The following is a 12,523-nucleotide window of genomic DNA, read 5'->3' as shown; positions in this document are numbered from 1 at the left end:
TGAATTAAATCTTTCTGCACCTTCATTGTCTTTTTGTCGAGTGGGACCAAAAGGAAACTTAGTTTTCTGCACCGAAAATCTGCCCGCTGGTCGAATTGCTTGTTTTTGCGTAGAAACTGTAATTTTAATTGTAAAAAAATTTTGGACTGTTTATCTGTATTTGATGTTTCACGTTTTTCTATATATTTGAGTTTTTAATAAAGCTGTTTTGAGTTTTTATGGATTTTTTTTCTTTCCTAGAAGTTTATGCCGCGTCCTCCTTAAATTATGAAATTCTACCCTTGGTTGAAAAGCTCTGGTCTAGGTTCTAAAAGTTTCAAATTTTCCTTCTTTTAATATATAAGTGAGATGTGCATGTTTAGCGTATCCAAATCATCAATGAAATGTTTTGCGCTTTCTTCGTACATGCAAAATATACAAATGCTTTCCAAATCAACGCTCTTCCTCTTTTTCTTATTAGATATATTGCAAAAATTCGGTTTGTTTTTACCGGAAAAAATCAGTATGCTTAATAATGATCAAACAGAAGACATCCGTGAATGCACAGATACCATTAAAATTCTATTCTTCAGTTTACTTCTTTTTTAACACTTTTTTTTTCTGTGCGTTAGGGAACCTCTTTTTAAATGTGTGGGGAAACTCTAGCAATCCATCCTAAAAGACGTATTTTCCGACTGATGCCCCACAGAATTAGCCCTTAATAGATTAATAAGTCCTTCCGAGGTGATCAAGACATTCATCGAAAGGAAATGGGAGCGAACTAAAGAGGACATGCTGGAGATGACAGGATTCTTTGTGCCATGAAAAATCTCGTATCCGAAGGATTTCTTCCTCGTTATCACTGCATTGGGTGAGATTGAGTGCATGATGGCAAAAGAAATCTTTTATTTTTATCTTAAGACGCAGAAAGTGAAGTATTGTGGAAGGAATGAATTGTTTTCAAGTTGAAAGCTTTAATGGCGTAAGGAGAAGAATGGTAGGACAGAGAAGAAAAGTATTTTAGGAATTCTTTGTTAATACTTAGATAGGAGCAGAAGGAAATATCGTAACAATAGAAAATATTTCCCATTTCATAAAAAAAGATGTTTTAATAGATTTATTATCACGTTGAAGACGTTGATCACCAGCGGTGGCTCACACTCGAACGGTTTACCTGGAGGGCGTTCCTACTGGTGGCTGACACGCGAATGGTTTATCTGGCGTCGTGTACCATCGATGTATCACATCAGCTATAGTTGTATAATATTTTGTTGGATTAAAAAAAACTTCATGTATTAGTATATTTAACTACTGTATCATATTACGCTACTTTGCTAAACCCATAATAATGAGTATGCCAATAAACTTTTTTATTTCTTCTATCGTAGCAGGCATTCAAGATTGTTGGTCTTTTCTGGTGGTGGATAAAGAACTATTTTCAAAGTTGTATTATTCAGCATATCTATTTATTTCATTCACTATTAATTCTAGAACATTGTCTGACAAAACTAACTGTTACAATGAAAAAGGTTCATCAGAATTAACATTTTCGTGCATAAAATGACTCGTCTTTCGTGTACTGACATATCATGCTGCTTCTTCCTGTGACCTGCTGCCATTCTGTTTCCGCATCACTTTCTTGGGAATCAGCTTCTAAAAACTCTGGCGTTGTAGTATATTTATCAGATGTCCTAAACGAGTGTCTTTCCTCCAAATCATAAATGTCATTATTACTCTCCTCTGAAGGAGACGAAAGTATTATCTCCCTTCATCATTGTCTGTGGAACACATTTGTGGACTCATGTGATGAGTTATCTATTATCGTATCGTAAAATCCAGTTCATCCGTTTTCTAGAGGTGAAAATTCTAGTATATTACAAATTATATTGGCTATGTCTGTAGCATTAGGATTATTTTTGGAAGCCGAAGAGATGAAAAATGAGCAAACGCCTTCCTCGGGAAACGAACCACGCAACTCTAGAATACTGACCCAGCTTGCAGAATTACTACATCACGAAGGCACACTAGGAAAGTGGGAGAAATACTCTATATACCCCCCTTTTAAAGGGCGACTGGTGTTTTTAGGAGACCCAATCGCCAAATCCTGGTGAGGAGAATCGTCATCCAACACCCTTTTAGTTCGGGCGCCACTGTACAGACATTATGTATTTTTGGAAGCAGGCAAGATGAAAAATTAGCAACACCTTCGCCGGGAATCGAACCAAAGACTTCTGGAATACCGGATCAGCGTGCTGAACCACTACACCACGAAGACAGGCTAGGGAAGTGGGAGAAAATACCTTACATGTCTTATAATTCTGCTTACCAGAAGAAATCAACTTTTAATTTTTTTAAATTTCAAATTATTGCGTGCAGAATGAAAACGTTACACGCCAACAGCAGTTCACTATCATTTAGTAATCCGTAAAGAATGAAGAATTACTATTTACCATTACTCAACTTTATATTTACAGAACCAACTTAGCGCACGTGCTTGCCAAACATAGAATAACAGAAAAAAAGAAAATTCTCTTGTAAAGAGCGCTGCATAGACTAAACGCACAGTAAAAGGAAACTGCGCTTCTGCTTCTGAAGGCTTGTTACACAACATTGTGTGTAAGGCGCCGCCAGGTAAAACATAAGCATATTCTGTGCCGTCCTCAATGTGTTAAAGCATTCTAAATGTAGCCATGACAATTTATTTCTTATATGTAGCGTTTTCATGACTATTGATCATGGAATTCACCTCAGGTAAAGTTTTCGGGATTGCTTGGTTTGGTTTATTTAATTATGGCAATGCACTCGAAGGATATGTGCCTAGGGGAAGGATTCCTTCGTGAAGGACTTTCTATAGGAAACTAAGTCGTATACAAGTTACATATGGGAAAATCTACGAAGACGCCCATGCAGCAACCTGTTTGCTAGGAAATTTGAATCGATTTTTTTGCACCAGTTTGAACACTATAATATTGCTTAAGTTCTTTTGAACTATTATTCTTTAACACCATTTATAATTTAACTTCTTCATTTGTAATAGTGGCTATTCTTTGGTTATTCACATTATGTACTATCATTTAATGTAAATCATCTAACCAAATGAACTTAATAAAGCTGGTTTAATTAGATTGCTAAAAGTATTTTCTTAGCATATTCTATTGAACACTCTCTTCTGATATTTCTTTGATAATTTTCAAGCTATTTATCTTTCAATTGTTATAATTTATCTACGAGCAGCTCGTGTTTCTGTGTGCCCTACTTGCTCATAACATGTCTTTTCATGAGATCCCTCGCGTATTCTAGTCGTCACTCAATTTGTAAATTTCTTTGATAATTTCGGAGCTAACTGTAATTTAATTATTATAATTCCTTTTCCAGAAATGTTTTGAAAGGCACCAGAGGTGTCACGACGACCATTTGCTCATCGAAAAGGAGCACGAAGGGCAATGTTTATTCATTTGCAGTCATCCTTTATGAAATTCTCGTCAGAAAAGGACCATTTGGAGGGTTGCCCATCTTCCAGCAGAAGGTAAGTGGAATTTATTTTCTTTGCCTTACCATTAGATTTCCTTTCAAGATTTATTGATTTCTGTCGTGGTCGTTTAGTTCGCTTCAATGTAGAAAATAACTTAACCGTGCAAAAATTTCGCTCATGGTCGCAGATGAGGTGGTCGAACTATACCAACTTTTTGGGCGTATGTAATCAAAAGGCAGCTTAAATGACTCTGTGAACTCTTAAACAAAATGAAGTGCAATGAAAACGCTGTTCCCGAACTGCTTATTTACTAAAAATAATTGCATACAATAAAAAATCGATTTGAAAATGAAAATAAGAATTTAAAAATGTTGAAAATAAGTGCCGAACTACAAAGTCTTCCAAAGCTAAGAAAGAAAATTTAAATATTATAAGCCTTGAAGGAATTAAAATTTATCTTTTAATGCACGAATAAAGTGCTATTCAAATTCTTTAAAAAATGTCTCAAAATTATTTTCTACAAATACGAAAACACTCCTTACTAAGTGTAGTATTTTATTAGTAATTTATAAAAATACGTTAAAATTGTTCTGCTTTTGATCTGAGCACAGTGTAAATTAGCCTGACTAAAACAGTGTGGCCAAATGCCTGTAAAGCGTCTTGTTGGTTTAAGTCTTGAGAAATTTACATACGACAGTATAAACTTCTCCAGCTTTGTCTAGGTTTCGATAGAGAATACCCACCGGGATGGATTCAAAGGTCTCTTACCTTTTCTCTCTCTACGGAAATTCTTTCGAGACGAACAGTACTTTAAAAATGCCCCCATGTCCCATATATGACATTTATGCCTTCTCTACAGCAATCCACGTAATGATATTTATACCTTTCCTACTAGTATGCCAATATGATGGCAAATTTTTATTATATGTGGTTATAGCATATATATATATATACGTATAAGAAAGTCTGTTTGCTGTTATCTAAGTCACTACTATAGCTATCGTCACCAAAGTTTTTACAATTCTTTTCTAGATCCTGAAAAAGGTCTACGTCTACTTTTCCCCACAAAACAAGTAGCTAAAATCACAGATATCAATTAAAAACTCAGAAAAACGCTAATTTTCGGGCTCATTTTTACGAGTGGCAACCGTTCTCGCAAGCTGGAGATGAAAATCTGCTTTATTTCGAAAAGTGTAGCAAGTGCTCCCTTTCAAATCCTAGAGTCTGTCTAAAGCAATAGGTGCAAGTTGAGGAGCTGCAGAATCTTTCTGGTTATAGAGGAGCGCCTATCTAATACAATAGGTGCAGGTTGAGGAGCTGCAGAATCTTTCTGGTTATAAAGGAGCGCCTATCTAATACAAATGGTGCAAGTTGAGGAGCTGCGTTATATTTCTGGTTATAGAGGAGCGTCTATCTGATACATTAGGTGCAAATTGAGGAGCTGCACAAAGCTTCTGGTTAAAGAGGAGCGTCTATATAATACAATGGGCGCACGTTGAGGACCTGCAGAATATTTCTGGTTAGAGAGGAGCGACAATCTAATACAATAGGTGCAAGTTGAGGAGCTGCACAATACTTCAGGATACAGAGGAGAGCCTATCTAATACTATAGATGCAGGTTGAGGAGCTGCACAATGTTTCTGGATACAGTGGAGAGCCTATCTAATACAATAGATGCAAGTTGAGGAGCTGCACAATGTTTCTGGTTACAGAGGAGCGTCTATATAATACAATAGGCGCAAGTTGAGGAGCTGCAATATATTTCTGGTTATAGAGGAGCATCTGTCTAATACAATAGGTGCAGGTTGAGGAGCTGCACGACGCTTCTGGTTACAGAGGAGAGCCTATCTTTTACAATAGGTGCAAGTTGAGGAGCTGCATTATATTTCTGGTTACAGAGCAGCGTCTATCTGATACATTAGGGGCAAGTTGAAGATAACAATGCTTCTTGTTATAGAGGAGCGTCTATATAATACAATAGGTGCAAGTTGAAGACCTGCACAATATTTCTGGTTATGGAGGAGTGCTTATCTAATAGAAGATCCGCAAGTTGAAGAGATGCAAAATGTTTCTGGTTATAGAGGTGCGTCTATCCAATACAATAGGTGGAAATTGAGGAGCTGCACAATGCTTCTTGTTACAGAGGAGAGCCTATCTAATACAATAGGTGCAAGTTGAGGCGCTGCATCATGTTTCTGGTTATAGTGGAGCGCTTTTATTATCCCATATTTCTAAGTTGAGGAGCTGTACAATGCTGGTTATACAGAATAGTCTGTCTAATACAATATGTGCAAGTTGAGGAGATGCAGAATTTTCTCGTTATACAGGAACGTCTATCTAATACAATATGTGTATGTTGAGGAGCTGCACAATATTTCTTGTTATAGACGAACGCCTATCTAATACAATATGCGCAAATTGAGGAGCTGCAAAATGTTTCTGGTTATAGATGTGCGTTTATCCAATACAATAGGTGCAAATTGAGGAACTGAACAATGCTTCTGGTTACAGAGGAGAGCGTATCTAATACAATAGTTGCAAGTTGAACAGCTGCACAATGCTTCTTGTTATAGAGGAGCGTCTATGTAATACAATAGGTGCAAGTTGAGGAGCTGTACAATATTTGTGGTTATGAAGGAACGCTTATCTAATACAAAATGTGCAAATTGAGGAGATGCAAAATGCTTCTGGTTATAAAGGAGCGTCTATCTAATACAATATGTGCAAGTTGAGGAGCTGCGTAATGGTTGTGGTTATAGAGGAGCGCCTACCTAATACAATAGGTGCAAGTTGAGGAGCTGCACAATACTTCTGGTTATAGAGGATCGTCTGTCTAATACAATATGTGTAATTTGAGGAGCTGCACAATATTTCTGGTTATAGAAGAGCGCCTATATTATACGATAGGTGTAAGTTGAGGAGCTGCAGAATTTTCTGGTTATAGAGGAGCGCCTATGTATTAGAATAAGTGCAAGTTGAAGAGCTGCACAATGTTTCTGGTTATAGAGGAGCGTCTGTCTAATACAATAGGTGCAAGTTGAGGAGCTGCTCAATGCTTCTGGTTATAGACGATCGTCTGTCTAATACAATGTATGCAAGTTGAGGAGGTGCAGAATTTTCTGGTTATAGAGGAGCGTCTAACCTAATACAATATGCGCAAGTTGAAGAGCTGCAAAATGTTTCTAATTATAGATGTGCGTCTATCCAATACACTAGGTGCAAGTTGAGGAGCTGCACAATGCTTCCGGATAGCGTATTTCCAAACCCTACTCCACTTTTCGAATTTTTGACGTCATGGACAAATCGACTAGTTTCGCCTGAATGGTAATTCTTGAGCATGCGCTGAAGGGCGTGAAGTAACAGAAACAGAACTTTTGTTTGCACTTGTAAACAGTATTAAGTATAATCTCTGAAAGTGCATTCGTTTATGTAATTGCATAATTTTACTGTTTCTGTAATAAGAAAACTTCATTCAGATAAAATTTATTTTAATATTATTATTATCTGGTTATAAGATTCTACGAAATGCTGAATACTCTAGGTACTATCGTAATCTTCGCATAACCTTTCACATTGGATTTTGCCATATCATTGTAAAATATATTGTATTATAAAGATTAAATCAAAGCAAATTACTTTGTTAGAGATGTGAACGTTCTAACTGAATTTTCTTTTTATCACTTATTATTTATTTCTTCTTTGAAAACACATTCATATTTGACAAATAATTATCTCCGCTGAAAATTTTTTGATTGTTTAAAACTATATTTGTCAATAATGTAATAAAAACTCACTAATCTAGTGCTTCATAGATCAATATGACAACGAATTTAAAATGTTTTAAAAACAGTTCTTTAATCTTTATTTTGTAGTAGATGCAACTAATGTCACAGAGAAAAAATATTTCAATAAAAAAGTTCTCCATGTTAATTCAATAGCAAAATTATTTCTATTTCAGTGAGAAATCCACTTTCAATGCTAACAGAAAAATGTAACATACGTATTTTAGGAGTTTTAAATGTAAGCTAAAGGTTTACAGTACAATTTTATGTATGAAACGTAATAATTTACTTTCATTCCTTTTAAATCGGCTTATTAGTTTCCAATCAACTAAAAGTTTTGGCAAGTTAGAGACTTAACACACAGTATTCATCACTTAAAATATCAATTAATTGTTCTTTTTCATTTAGAGATACATTGGAATTGAAAATACCAAAGGCAAAATGGATCACAGATCCAACCTAATTCCTTATTTGGAAATTTTTCAAAAAAATTTGTGTCAGTTTTATCATATGTTATTTTAAACAAGAAATCTGTATTATTTTCTTTAGTAAATTCTGAAAAGCATGTTTCTGTTTTTTTTTTTTTTTTTTTTTTTTGTTCAATTCTCCTTGCCAAAGTATTGGCTTAGTTTTAAAAGCTTACATTAGTACAAACTGCGACACAGCGTGTCTAGGTGAGATTATTCGTTTCAAAGTGTCTGTGAATAATTTCAAATATTTTCTCTCCAGTTGCTTTTCCTTCCCAAGTATTACAACATAAAAAATATTCTATTGTGTCGTCTTCAAAAACACATCTCACATAAACGATGAATTGAAACATTTTAGTAATGTCGGTAGTTTCATCAAGTTTTATAGTAAAGACTAGATTTTGTATTCTATAGTGTCTGATATGACAAAAATTTGGTGAGAAAGGTATCTTTTTTTAATGCTATTGTGTTTAAATCGTTATTATAATTTTCTGCATGCATAAATGATGTCATTTTAATTGCTGAAGGAAGAATGAGCGATTCTCCAATTGTATGAGGTTTTAAATTTTTTGCAATTAAATATGAAACTTTTAAGGATGCCTGTAAATCTTTCTCAGGAAATGTTGTATATTTTTCAAAAATACATTTTAATTTTTCATACTCTCAGCTCATTCCTTAAAAAAATTCTTCAGATTTATTTACTTAATCTTTATGTTTAGTTTCTGAGGTACTTTTCAGTTTCACTGGCGCAAATCTCGCCAAGCAGACTTTGTTGGCGACAACATACACATAAAAAAATGTTAACAAATGTTAGTTCTAAGAATTTTTTATTTTGAAAGCATAAACATTTTAATATCTTTTAAAATTTTGTAAAAAGCCAATAAATAAAGATAATAAATTTGTAAAAAGACATTAAGAATTTACTATGTTTTCATGGTTCAACATCCTGATTCGCCGGTTCATATCACGTGATCTCATCTCAAGTAAACTACGCTACAAAAATCTTATTCTCTTAGTAATTATCTACATTAATTTCAAGTTAAATCTTAATTTGGAATAAAAGTTTAAATGCAAGAATTATTTCAATTCGTACAAATAGCTTACTCAGAAATTATGTAAAACCGCAGTGCTTTACTTCGCTACAGCATTCTCATTAGAACTGATGAATTTAACCCTTGATTTTGCCTTCGGGTGAGTGGTGTGATTGCAGTCTAATTGTCTTAATTACCTCGAATTGTCTTGGGGCATAAAATTTAATTATCTTGTAAAAATTCTATGTAGTTGTATGCCAGTATTAAAAGAAACAATCTGATAAGAAATGGCTGCGACTTGTTTTGAAAATGAGGCGTAAAAGGTTGGCAGCGAAGATATTCCGTTTGGCATCAGTTGTACCATTGTTGCCGACTTTATTGGTTGCGCCGTCAAAATGGGAAAAGTACCGTTTCTAAATGTGTTTTTTATTTCGCAGGTTTCATGCTTTCCATGTGCCAAGTTTTCACTGCATTTAACACACAATGGATATTCAATTTCCATTGATAATGCAACATGTAAAACAGTATAAAATAAACTCTTCTTGATATTTACTCAATTTTTTTAGAAGTAGAAAGAGAGCCAATGGTTTCATTTTTGTTTGCATTTTCATTAATAGTTTTTCTCTAAGTTTATTTGATGTTGGTGCATCCATCCCGTTTCTCTTACAAGAAAATTTGGGCCATTTAACCATCATGAAGAAAATTGCAACTAAAACAAAATTGTTTTTATTATCCTTTGAGACACTACTGAATTTTCCAATGCTTAGAAAATGTTATGTGCTTAGTTGACAATAAATTTGATTAGAAATAAGAAACATAGTTTATAAATGATGCGTATTACAATTACAAATTGCATGCAAGACACTACTAAGATAGCCGAAAAAAACTAAATCTTAGCTGCGCGTATGCAATTGCTTTGAAATTTGATTCAAGCTGTTTGGAAATCATCAAACATAACACATAAATCAAGTGAAAAGCAATAAAATCAGAATTAAAATACGGAAATGTTTAATTTAAAATTCCTGGCAAATGTTAAAAAACATCCAAAATTCTCTTCAAATTCCGTATATCTTTTATTGTCAAATAAATTTCTTTGAATTTGGTGACCCCCCACAAATTTGTTCATGACTCCCAGGTTAAAATTTTGTAAAAAAAATAATACAAGTTATCAATTGCATTTTGGAAAAAAAAAAAAAAAATGATTTCAGGTTTGTCTTCAACAGAACAGCATACAATAGAGTATTTTCAAATTTACGGGAAAGTACGACTGTGAAAATTGATAAACATTAGCTGTCCAATGTGAAAAGTGAATTACGGTTTAATATGTTATGTTCATAGCTTGTGTATTTTGATTATCTAACTAAATACAGAGTGATCCGTTCTTTCAAACTTCTGCTGGAATAATTGCTAGAATATCTATCCCATTTCAGATGAACAGAAAGCAAGTGTTGTATTCTTATTCAACAATTACAGTACTCTTGCATAATACTTACAAGGAATGAGTTAGGTTATTTAACTAAAGTACAGTCAATTTTCTTATTTACATGAATGATGTATCACACAATGCTGTGTAGGCTGGTGACCTAGGGATGATGACTCAAAATGCATCTCTTCATTCAGACATACACTCCTTATAAGAATATAACCATGCACTAGAGTCCTAGCTTCAGCAGGTACATTTTGTTGTGCTATGCAATCTCTGTGGGTCCTAAATTCTAAATTCCAAAAATTTTGCTACTTGATATTTCTGTAAATTCCAAAATTTTGCACGCCTGCCATAACTGCACTCGCTGTGTCCTCGGTTATCCAATGTTCCAACAAAATCAAATATTGTCACGTTATTTTAGACCAGACTTTCTTAACCTGTAGATCGCAACCCCCATATACAGCAGGGTGTCGCAAAAAATTTTAGTAGTTTTGGTATTTCTTAATATAATAACTTAACAATTACCCAATGTTTTTACACAATGTATCTGAAAATAGATAAAGATAAGACAATACAGACAAAGAGAAAAACAAAAATGTTTCAACGCATTCTGTTTATAATATAAATGTTCATTTTACTTGCTTTCCACGTGACGCTGTCATTTCGTCTGTTACTTAATTACAATTTTCTCATTGTTCTATGTCTTAAAATGAGAAATTAAAGATAATGACCTAAAACACAATCAATACAAGTGATATCTTACAATCAATACAAGTGAAAAAATTGACAGTTTTACACTTGCGCGTGCCAGATTTTCGCAATTCTTATGGGGTCCCACAAAATTTTCGTAAATATTTTGGGGTCGTGAAAAAAATATATGATAAAAAAGGGTTACAACTGAAAAAAAGTTTAAGTAGCTCTGTTTTAGACCAATCAGTTTCCTGACGCTAATCCATTTTTTTGCCTCTTTGTTTCTCAGCCGAATTATGTTTCTGTGGGAATTTTTCTATATTTTTACTGTTTCAGCTAAATGGAAAAATACGCTAAAATGTTTCAAATTACTATTAGGGGAAGAGAATCAAATATCCCACATTAGTATTATCTCTATTTATCTCCTGTTTCGATTCTGAGTTATGTTTTTTGATAGAATTTTTCCATATTACATATTTCAGTTCAACACAAAATCAACTTTTAAAATATTAAGGAAAAGCATATACTAAAATGTTTCAAAATGAAAATTTTGGATAAATAAATATATAAATTAGTTTTTTCTAGGAGTGTAGGACTTCTTATATATAGTATATAAAGAAATTTAGAACCAACTTTTCACAAAGACTAAAAAATTGAAGTTCAAATGGTCTTCATAAAAATCCTATAAATGTAGAACAAGAATAATTTAAAATGTAAAAATTAACACGTAGCCGCGTGCATTTTACGTGATTTGCCATTGACGCCAACTTGAAATTTTTATTATGCGATATATATTATGTCGAAATATTGTCTACAGAACATAATGTTATATAATTGTGCTTCATGTTGGGGATCACCAGCGACCTCCAAACATCTGTAGACCATTTTTGTGATTTATAATTTAAATTTTTATGATTTATTATTCTTCAAACCATTATAGTAACAATGGTACTATTTAAAAATTTTATCAGTATTGATATTTATTCTAATTATGTATTTTACTATTGGTCGCGTTGCCGGTGGCACCCACGTCGCTGTAGCCAAGTCGAGTGCAGGTCACCGGTGACCCTCATGGCAGTCACATGTTAAAATAAACCATCACAAGAAAAACCAAAAAAGTTGTATAAAGAAAAGACAACTTTAACATAATATCGTCAAGAGGAGGTATGTCGAATTTAATCACATTTTCCTTCTAAAACAAAATCCTTGCTTTTCTGTATCCAGAATCAGCTAATGAACAGTTTCAATATATTTTTTATCTTAATAGTTCACTCGAAAATTCTAGTCCTCCTCAAAGCGAAGGAAAATCATTAAAAATATTTTTCTAATCTAAAAGGAATCTTTAAAAAAAATGAAAACTTGCCCTTAAAAATGTAGAAAAAATTAAAATCCTACAGTGGAAAATCTTTGAGAGTTCAAAATAATTTTAACACAAAACTTTACTAAAACCTTTTATCAAATAGCAGTAGCAAAAGAAAATGGGGGGGGGAGTAAAATCATTAAAAATATCTTCAAATTAAAAAAGATTTTACTAGTCTAAACAGGATTTTATCAAGTTAATTTGAATTTGAATTTTTATTCTTCCTGAAAAATTGGTTCTAAATTTCTTTCTTTATAAATTTACTGATCAATTTTTAGCAGCATAATGCACAAAAGTTTTTGGAAGGATTATAAAT

The sequence above is a fragment of the Stegodyphus dumicola genome, chromosome 6 (genome assembly GCF_044657685.1).
Source record: "Stegodyphus dumicola isolate Sdum_Otavi_A_Nest chromosome 6, ASM4465768v1".
Taxonomy (NCBI): Eukaryota; Metazoa; Arthropoda; class Arachnida; order Araneae; family Eresidae; genus Stegodyphus; species Stegodyphus dumicola.
This window is presented reverse-complemented; position numbering follows the sequence as displayed.